Here is a 10,729-nt window from a genome sequence, read left to right as displayed (position 1 = left end):
TGTATATCTACCACTGTGGAAGTGTGGCAGTAATAGGGCAAATTTGAATAGTTGATTGTCTTCTGCTACCGTATGGGTCCTGGGGACTGCAGTCAGGTCATTTTTGGCAACAAGTGACTTTAGCTGTTGAGCCATCTTTTTTTTTTTTTTTTGGTATTTTGAGACAGGGTTTCTCTGTGTAGCCTTGGCTGTCCTGGACTCCCTTTGTAGACCAGGCTGGCCTCGAACTCACAGCGATCTGCCTCTGCCTCCTGAGTGCTGGGATTAAAGGTGTGTGCCACCACGCTCGGCCTTGTTGAGCCACCTTGCTAGTCCTATCTACATTTTTGGAGGTGCTGTCTTTCAATGGGCAGAAACTGTCCAGTTACACCATTATAGCTGGCCCCGGAAGCAAGACTGATGCAGAGGCCATGGAGGGGTGGTGCTTATTGGCTTGCTTTCCTGGTTTGCTCAGACTGCTTTCTTATAGAACCCAGGGCCAGTAGCCCAGGGATGGCACCACCCACAATGGGCTGGGGCCTTCCCCATTGATCACTAATTGAGAAAATGCCTTACAGCTGGATCTCATGGAGGCCTGTCCTCAGCCAGAGCTCCTTCCTCTCTGATGACTCTCGCTAGTGTCACGTTGACACAGCATCAGCCACCACATAGATTTAATATGGAATGACTTCCTACAGTCATGATATTTGTAAGGTTTCTTATTGGTATGTATTCGACAATACATAAGCAAGTGGGATTTGATACTGACTTATTTCTCATAAAAGTGGCATTTGTAAAGCTTCTCTCCTATGTGAAATGGGCTGTGCTTCTTCAGCTCTCATGCGAAATAAGTGATTGTTGCAAGATCTTTGATCCCATTGTGATCCCTGAGATTGTGAACTGTAAAAACCTCGTTTGTTTAGTGTTGTTGAGCCCTAACACACACCTTTAATCCAAGAACTTTCTGTTTATTGTAAACAGGTGATTAAGGTGTGGTTCAGCCAGCCCTATCACACACCTTTAATCCAATTACACAGGATTTAATATAGTTAACCCTAGGTCAAGAGGTGGGGCAAGGAACCAGATGACAGGGATTAAAGAGTAGGAGAGAGTTTGAATTGAGGAGTATTTAACACAGCATATAGAATTAGAAAGTGCTGTTGGGCTTTTGGATCTTGGGCTTTTAGCTTTTTTAGCTCTTGGCTCTTTGGCTTTTAGCTCTTCAGCTTTTGAGCTCCTCAGCTCCTTCATCTTTGGCCTTTTGGGCTAGCAAGCCTTTGGCCTTGGTTTTTGTGGTTGTTGTTGTGGTTTTTTTGTTTGTTTGTTTTTTGTTTTTTGTTTTTTGGCCTTTTCCTCCTGGACTGTCAGCTGAGCTAGTGAGCCTTTTGGGCCTTTTCCATCAGGATGTGAGCTGAGTAGGATGGTCAGCTGGGTACTTGCTTTCTCTTCCTCTCTGAGCTAGTGTTGTGCCGGGCTTAAATGAAACCGCAATCAACAATAGGGGCCGATTTGGATGCAAACACACAAGGGTCTCATTTATTGATTGTTCAGCTTAAGCTGGACCCACACTACCACTGACACGGCGGATCATTCAACCCATGAATGATTAACTTCTAAGGAATAACTTGAAAAATCTAGGGGCGCTTCCGATCTTTTAGTACTTTCTTATTTTCCAGCTAAGTGGCAATTCTATATCTCTGTGCCAAGTGTATCTTTGTGGGTTTTTCACAAAGTTCAAGAGTAGGTCACCCAAATACAGAAATGAAAGCTTTAAGCAAAACGGAGTTACGTTGGTCCTTCATTCCCCTCTCTGACTAGTTCCTTGAAGGCCCAATCATGGGTCTTCTTTGGGCTCATATTTATCACTATCTATATTTTGAAGGGAATGGTAGTGGGTTCTCATTACCACCAGCTGGACAGCCCCCAGCTGTTCTTTTATAAAGGAGACTAATTTGTTCACAATTCAGGGTCTGAATGTAAAAACGAAGAGGAGGCCAAGCAAGGTTGAAATTAAAGTAGTTAGCCAAGGGGAATTATTGTACTAGGATTTAAACCATCTTTGTTTGGTCTTATATTTTTTTCTTTTAGCTATACTTTAAACTTAGCAAGAGATTCTTTAACAATCTCTGAATGATCCACGTAAAAACAACATTTTCTCCTAAGGGCAGCACATAAGCTTCCCTGCTGCATGAGTAACAGGTCTAGACCTCTTTTATTTTGAAGAACCACCTCTGCCAATGAGGTTAAAGATTCTTGTAGGTGAGATATAGATTTTTCTAGATTTTCAATGTCTATGTCTATTGCTGCCCTAAGACTATGATAGGTTTTTTTTTTTTTTTTTTTTTTTTTGGTTTTTCGAGACAGGGTTTCTCTGTGTAGCCTTGGCTGTCCTGGACTCACTTTGTAGACTAGGCTGGCCTCGAACTCACAGCGATCCGCCTGCCTCTGCCTCCCGAGTGCTGGGATTAAAGGCGTGTGCCACCACGCCCGGCTGACTATGATAGTTTTGATTCTGCAAAGTCAGAGCTGAGATTTCTCTTCTTGTTCCTGTCAGTCCCATTCCCAGGAGAACAGGCAAAGTAACAGCAGTGATGGCTTCTCTTTTCTGGTTGAGGTAGAGGGGTCCCTTCCCCATCAGGGCTCTGTTCGCATCTTGGTCTGAGTGATAAGTAATTCTGGGGATCAGCTGTACACAGAAGCCTGATGATTGCTTAAGGACTCCTAGATGAACACACGGAGTCAACCCAGAGGAACATGCCCACCAACCTTGGTCAGGTGGTAACAAGTGTGAATCACTAGCTAACACTGACAGGATCTGGAGGCATAGAACAGAGTAGCTACTAGGTGGCCTGCCTACACAGAGTCCTTGTCCTCACACATCTTGCAGAGCAAGTCTAGTTTGTCCTTGATGAACCCATCTACAATTCTGTTGGCCAGATGTGAAGGTGGCATTTCCCATGATTGCAATTCCCTCATAATATGGAGGTTTTTGGAGAGTAACATAACCAACACGAAGAGGTAAGGTCTGGTCTTGCAGCCTTGAGTACCTGGTAAATCTGGACCATTAATGACCAGAGTGAATCTGTAGCCTCCGTTTGTTGCCTGTTGGGATAACTATTATTTAGCTGTAGTGTTGACAGGTGTGGTTTTAGGGTGGCCTTAAGTAAGTATTAGGCCCCAAGGAGGAAAAAGAGTCATTTGTCTCCCAGGCCAGAGAGCTGTCCTTGACTTAGCCAGCCTACAAAGTGGGACAAGGGACTCAGTTGTTCTCTTCTGTAATTTCTTCCTGCTGACATTAGGGGTGCTGTAATCGGAACCTAGGAAGGCTGGAACGCTGGTCAGAGGCGAGGTAATGGGGCACTTAGCTGATCTAACTGAAGAGACAGGAAGCTGTCGTATCTGCGTGACTAGTTTATGTCACCTTCCAGTAGGTCCATATCTCCGCAGCTTGTAATCCACAGGTGATCTCTGGATGGATCTGTAGCCAGGTAAAAGTCTGCAGAGACAAATATAGACTAGGGACAGAAGTCAAAATTGCGTTTATAAGACAGCCAGAGTAGGCTATGCCTTTGAAAAGTTTTTAGTCCAGAAGGCTTGACTGTACAGACTATACAAACTTGGTTTTTTAGCATAATGAGAGGCACCCTTAAGTCTATATTCAGAATACATCGAAAGGGAAATTAAAACCCTGAGCTTGTGACTGATTAATAAACAGTCAGTGTTCCACCAGCTTATTAGAACTCTATTGATCTCATTTTTTATATGCCTTAAATCTTTTAGCTTTACAACTTATACTTATGTAGATCCTCATAATTTAAACTTTTGTATTTTTCAGACCTTATATAAACTTTGTGTGCATACATATATGTATATATATAATTATTAATATTATAATTATCTAGTTATTTAGAGACACAGACATTTGATTACTGGAGCAGTCAACGAAATGAGGGATTAGGAAATAATTACATTGAAATCTGTTTATCCTTTAACATAAAGCCAAAACCTGTGAGCAAGACAAGTCTGTTTGTGTTTTTAAATAAGAAAAGAGACTGTGCATCTAATTATTCTCCAGCTGTCAAGTTATCATCAGCCTAGCCATCGATGTGATCAGAGACCTGAGAAGAAAAAATTATAACTTAGATGAATATATATATCAATCAAACTGACAGAGATGACTAGCCAGTCCACCACCTAGACAGTATCTCTGGCTCCTGTGGTTTCCTACATCATGGACAGAGGCCATCTGGCTGTCAGGCAGAGAAGACAAGAGGCTGTTTTTGTTCTGTTTTGTTTTTGTTCTGTGTGTGTGGAAGAAGGACGTGAGAGACTGACCTCACCTCGTTTTCAGCAACATAAGACAATAACACTAGATGTCCAGTTTTTTTGTCCACAGTACAGGCTGGGCCTAAGAGCAGGGGAAGTGTTGGGGCAGTTTTTCCCAATGGTTAGAACAGTCACCTGTCATGTCAAAATCTCTTCAGAGACCTTGAGGAATTACTGCTAGGATGTGGGAATCTCTGTCTAATAGTTTAAATATATTTAATGCCATATTCAGCAGATGTCTGACAAGCTTGAGGGTTAGCATATCTGTGCTCAATCCTTGTCTGTCTTTAGCTATCTGTATCTAAACTACATCCTACAAATATAAGACGAGATGTTATGACCTATAGTCTGCATATTAATTGTTTGAGGACCATAGCTGTCTATCTGGATTGTTTGTTTCTAGCCATAAAACACCCGTGGTTCACTGAAGTAGTACCCAACAAAAAAGGAATGAAACTGCACATAGTATTTTTAAGAATTACATAAATACAACACTTTAAAAGAGTTTATACATAGTATACTGTATTCAAAATATAACCTTCCTTAAATAACATCTGACTATCATTTATATCTCCCAGTCATCTTAAAATACGTAATAATTTAGTTATTTACGTCTGTCTAATTTTGAAATCAGGACAGGAGCCCAAATAAATCCCATACTGGCAATCAATCAAGACCATAAGCACAGTCAAGGATATTTTAAGAATGCAGTCACTCACAAGGCAACTGACAATCTGTAAATCTCATCTCAATTATCTTTAACAGTTCCATAATAAAATAACAAATATAAAATTGAAGCTCTTTTAGCACCAAGATCTCTAAATACAGGGCCAGGGAACTTTCCTGACCCTGATATGGCATATCATCATAGAGCACAACAGTTTTCTGTATGACCCAGTTTACAAAAAGGCCTTTCTTTCTTTCTTTCTTTCTTTCTTTCTTTCTTTCTTTCTTTCTTTCTTTCTTTCTTTCTTTCTTATGTATACAGGGCTCTAACTGCATGTATACCTGCAGGCCAGAAGAGGGCATCAGATCTCATTATAGATGGTTGTGAGCCACCATATGGTTGCTGGGAATTGAACTCATAACCTGTGGAAGAACAGTCAGTGCTCTTAACCTCTGAGACATCTCTCCAGCCCCAAAAAGGTTATTTTTTTAAAAAAAGAAAACATATCAATGTTACTTTATATTTAACTTATAATTTACAGAAGTTTCTTTTAAGTCACTAGCAATCTGCATTGACTGTAAATGGCATAAAATAATACAAATGGGTCTTTTTACCTTTTTGTGATATATTGTAAAAACCACAGGTTTTTGTTTTTCCAATTGACTCATAAGGGCCTTTGACCTTCCCTAAAGGCTGAGAAACTCTTTTAAGTTCTTTATTAGACTGTCCAAGATTGTAAGAGTAACTTTTATTCTCCTGGGAGGCTTACTGCCTCCTTCTGCTAACCTAGGCCTAGTCATAGAAGCTTCTAGCCTCTGGACAATTAACCTAGGCCAAGAACGTCTTTAGCTTCTGAAATAAACTCAGTCTTAGCTGTTCTTTTTGAGCTCTTGATTGGCTGGTTCAATTTAGCTGTTTTGGCTCAAACTCCTCTCCCAGCTGACTTACCTAATTTGGCTTTTCTCTTGGCCCGGAATTGTTCTGCTTGGCCTTAGACTAACTTGATCTTCATTTGGGATTAAAGGCATGTACCACCATGCCTGGATCTACATGATACTTGCTCTATACCAGGCTGGCTTTGAACTCAGATCTGTTTGCCTCTGTCTCCTGGATTAAAGGCGTGTTTGTATTCCAGCCAGATCACACAGGCTAGATCTGTGATCTCTTGCCAGAAAAGCCATGTTCTGAATTACCATTCTTTTACACAAGGTTATTTTAAATACCTGAAAAACTAAAAAATGTTTTATAACCTTACATATTTAAACATTTTATCAAAGTACCTTTTTAAAGAGTGAAGTCATAGAGTATAAACATAATTTTTTAGTCAAAAACTATATTTTTAACAGTGTAAACAATTGAATATCTCTAAAATTAATATCTTAACTTCAGAATCACCCATTTTTAAAAAGTCTGCAGTACTGCAGTCTGTTAATCTGTGCAGTATAATCTTAACACACACACACATACGTATATAATGTATGTATGTGTATATATGTGTGTGTGTGTGTGTGTGTGTGTGTGCGCTGGAGGTGTAGCTTTAATACTTTTATTTTAAAACATTGTTTTAAATCTTATCTTTTATAAGTTTACAGAACAAGAATTACTTAAAAGTGCCATTGAAAACCTTTTTCTTTAAGTTGACTCATTTTACTCGCTGTTTAGAATTTAAGTTACAGATGTTAAAGATTTTTCACCATTTCTAATAACCAAGATGTAGTTTCTAGAGACCCAGATAGGGGAGTGTTGCAAAATGAGGCACTTTGATCTCTTTGTCAGAGCTTGTCTGTTTGTTTGTTTATTTATTTGCCTTCTAAATTTGCAAACTCAGCTTATAAGAGTGAGCATTGCTTTGTCTAAGTAGCTCCTGTGTCCAGGTGGCTGGAGCACAGGGTAGGAAGTGGGGTGGGGTGGAGGTAAGGGGTGGGGTGGGATGGGGCGGAGCCAGCAGTTTTCTTTTTTTCCAGCTTACACTTTAGCCCTTTTATTCTGAGTGGGTCAGTGATGTCGCTGCCTCCGTGAGTTTTTCTAGATCTGGAGTTCAAGAGTAGGTCACCCAAATACAGAAATGAAAGCTTTAAGCAAAATGGAGTTACTTTGGTCCATCATTAGCAGGGTTTTCGCCCCAGAACCTGGCTCTTGAGTCTTCTGTTTTGTTTTTTGCTTTTTTTTTTTTTTTTTTTTTTTTTGGTTTTTTGAAACAGAGTTTCTCTGTGTGGCCTTGTCTGTCCTGGACTCACTTTGTAGACCAGGCTGGCCTCGAACTCACAGCGATCCACCTGCCTCTACCTCCCAAGTGCTGGGATTAAAGGCGTGCGCCACCACGCCCGGCTTGTTTTTTGCTTTTTTGAGACAGGGTCTCTTTGTGTTACTGTCCTGTCTGTCCTGGACTCACTCTGTAGACCAGGCTGGCCTCGAACTCACAGCGATCCACCTGCCTCTGCCTCGCCAGTGCTGGGATTAAAGGCGTGCTCCACTACAGGCTCTGGCTCTTGATTCTTTTTTTTTTTTTTTTTTTTTTAACGTTTTATCTATTTATTTGCATACAGTGCTCTGCCTGCATGTACACCTGCAAGCCAGAAGAGGGCATCAGATCACATTATAGATGGCTGTGAGCCACCATATGGTTGCTGGGAATTGAACTCAGGACCTCCGGAAGTGCAGGCAGTGCTCTTAACCTCTGAGCCATCTCTCCAGCCCCTGGCTCTTGATTCTTTATTGGTAAAATAGAACTACGGGCTTTGAACTTTTTCAAGCCTACTTTATTTGGGGTTCGCCCACATTCCCGAGATAGGAGAGAAAAGAGGTTAATGGGAACAGAAGAAATAGACCTTTTTAGACTCAGTTCCTTGGAGAGATTCCATTCTTTGTCGTCAGGATTCCAGCAGACCCATTAAACAGCAAACCAGCAATTCAGCAAAGGTGACTGCAACTGCAGCAGGCAGAACCCGGAACCTCTAAATGTTTTCTGGAGTGATTATTTCTAGGAGCCTCTTGAAGTGGAGCAGCCAAATGACAGGAAGCAATGCCAAAGCCAAAAAGCCCAGCGTGTGTGTGTGTGTGTGTGTGTGTGTGTGTGTGTGTGTGTGTCCTCTCAGCATCCATACTAGGATGTTTATCAGTTGGCAGAGACCATGCCCCGACAAGAGGCAGTTCCTCTTCTAGTGGACAAGCACCATGTGTTCTCTCATAAGTCTGTTTCTGTTGGCTCTGGCTCCTTAACAATTAAGCTTTATTATGAATTGATTAAACAAAGGTATCTCCCTTACAACGCAACTATCCTAAACAGGAGGGAAAGGAGGTTAAGAACAAGAATGAAACCTTCTGGGTGTCAGTCCCGAGGTGCGAGTCCCTTGGCATAGTTCCCCGGGAATCTAGTAGATCATCTACCAGACAGAAGAAGCCTCACTGGAGCCTCCAGCCTTCTCCCTCAATGCTTGGTCCCTTCTCCAACTCACCCAACCCTTTCCCCTTCCCCTTCCTTCTTTCCCCCTCTTCCCCACCAACTTCTGGTCTCTCCCATTTCCTCCTCCCATCCATGGTTGTTTTGCAGTACAATAGCCCAGCCAGCGTCCTCCGCCCTTGTCCTTGATCCTGGGCCCACATGGCTCCTCTCAGGCGATCACAGATGTTTATCTCAGTGGGGTATCAGTGGGATCAAGCCATCCAAGATTGCTTTCACCTTAGGCCCAGACCACACGTTTCCTGTGGTCAAACACCTGCACTTGGGATCAAAACAAAAACATGTTTACATCCACTACATAGAACAATCTGGGATTTTCTTTTAAAACAAGTGATTTCCCACAATCCTTGCATGGGTAAGGCTTTTTCCCCAGCGTGAATTCTCTGGTGTGTGGTGAGGACTGACTTATGGGCGAGGTCCTTTCCACAGACAGAACACAGGTATGGGGGTCTCGCACACAGGGTGCATTCATGATGCACCTTCGGTGTTGTCCCAGAAGACCATGCTTTGCCCATGGACGCGTCCAGATGGGCAGTAGCTGAGTGTGGCCTCAACATAATTCTTTTTGGAAAGTGGCAGTGTTTGCTCTTCATGGGCCTTGACATCTCTTGACAAGATGAGGGTGAGAAACATCTTCTCTGTGGCAACAGGACTTCCTGATGCCATCCCTGGCTTCCAACTCTTGAGTTTGGTCATAAAGAGCCTGGAACCCAGGAACCCTTCACTTCTGTGGTTCTGCGACCGCTCCTGCTGAGGGCAGGTGAGTGGGCACAGGGACAAGGCCTGGGGAAGGTCAGATGAGCTGTCTCTTACCTCCCCCGAGGGCTCCTGGGTCAGGGCTCAAGGCTGCAGCTGGCAGTGCCAACCTCAGCAAGCACTCAATGGGTCTGTGAGTCTTTATGCCACGCAGTCTCCTTTGTCCCACTCTTCACTCCTCCAGTGAGTCACCTGCGGCTAGTGGATACAGGACAGGGACAGACTACAGCGCTCTGGGGTTACGCCCAACAAAGATAAGTGGTGGAAGGCCACCTCTGCCCCGTCAGGGAACTGAGAACAAAACCTAGCCTCTGCTCATCAAAGCACGGAAAGGAACATAGGAGAAAGGCCCTTGCATGACAGATGTGCGAGAGCCAGCACTGTGTCGCATGAGCAAGGAAATTAAGTCAGAAGTGGGGCCCCGGGGATTGCCTGGGCAGAGCTCAAGGGCGTTGTGGAGACAGGATATTAGCCTGCATGGCAGTAGACAGTTGGCTTGAGGCACATACTGAATTCTAGATCTCATCTGTTACATACAACGGGGGCTTCTTCGCCTTTTGGTTTTTTTCCCTCAGTGGGACACGGGAGCCCAGCCATGCTAGCATCTTGACCGTATCTGAGCCAGAAACTACCTAACCTCCTGGGTAGCAGCTGCCTTGCCTTTCGTAGCCACACTCTTCAGTGATGATGCTCACCATATCTTAGAGCTGTGTCACCCAATTTATCTGCCTAGTGACCTTTCCTGGAACTGGTGTAACCACAGACAGAATTGTTGAGGTCAGAGACTCCTGTGAGTTTGGTTGCCTGAAGTTGTGAGAGAAAGGGACATTATTTCCTGGACATGCAGCTGAGGGGACAGACAAGACTCCATGTCCTGCCTCTTTGCATTTGTCTACTAAGGGGTAGCGTACCTCACCTCATCTTTTCTTAAAGATGGAAATTCTCTCTCCTTCAAGATGCTGTATAGAACCCCCAAATCCATGTCTCAAGAGGAGCAGGCCCAGGTAGCAGGGAGCTCTCCTGAGCTATAAATTGGTGCCTCATTACCTCAGCCCAGATGGTCACTCCTTACCCTCCATAAGCCTTGGAGACAGAGTAACCTTGAGTCATCACTAGCGTCATCACCTGTAGACACATGAGCTGCCAGGTCACTTGTCTCCACCTGCTTGTCATTCCCTTGGATGACTGCCACCAGAGGCACAGGACAACGTTCGGGCTCCTCTGATCCAGCTGAGTCAGTCCCTAGTCTCAGATCATTATTTACTCAAGTTTAAGTGATTGTTCCAGGAAACAAAATTACATGGGCAGTATTCAGAAGACACAGTAGTGCATCCCAGAGTATTTTGCTAAGTTCTCTTCCAGAAATGACTCATTTCCATACAGTGCACCTTAACCTGAGTTTGTTCAGTGGAGTATCAAAGGTGAGACTGGCTGCGAAAAGCACGGATGGTCCATTTCCCCTGACTGAGAAATCCAGGGCATGAACGAACCACAATTCTATGGAAATCTTGTACTAATGGGCAGCCACAGCTGATTTCTTT

Source organism: Acomys minous (genome assembly GCF_964271855.1).
Source record: "Acomys minous genome assembly, chromosome: 2".
Taxonomy (NCBI): Eukaryota; Metazoa; Chordata; class Mammalia; order Rodentia; family Muridae; genus Acomys; species Acomys minous.
This window is presented reverse-complemented; position numbering follows the sequence as displayed.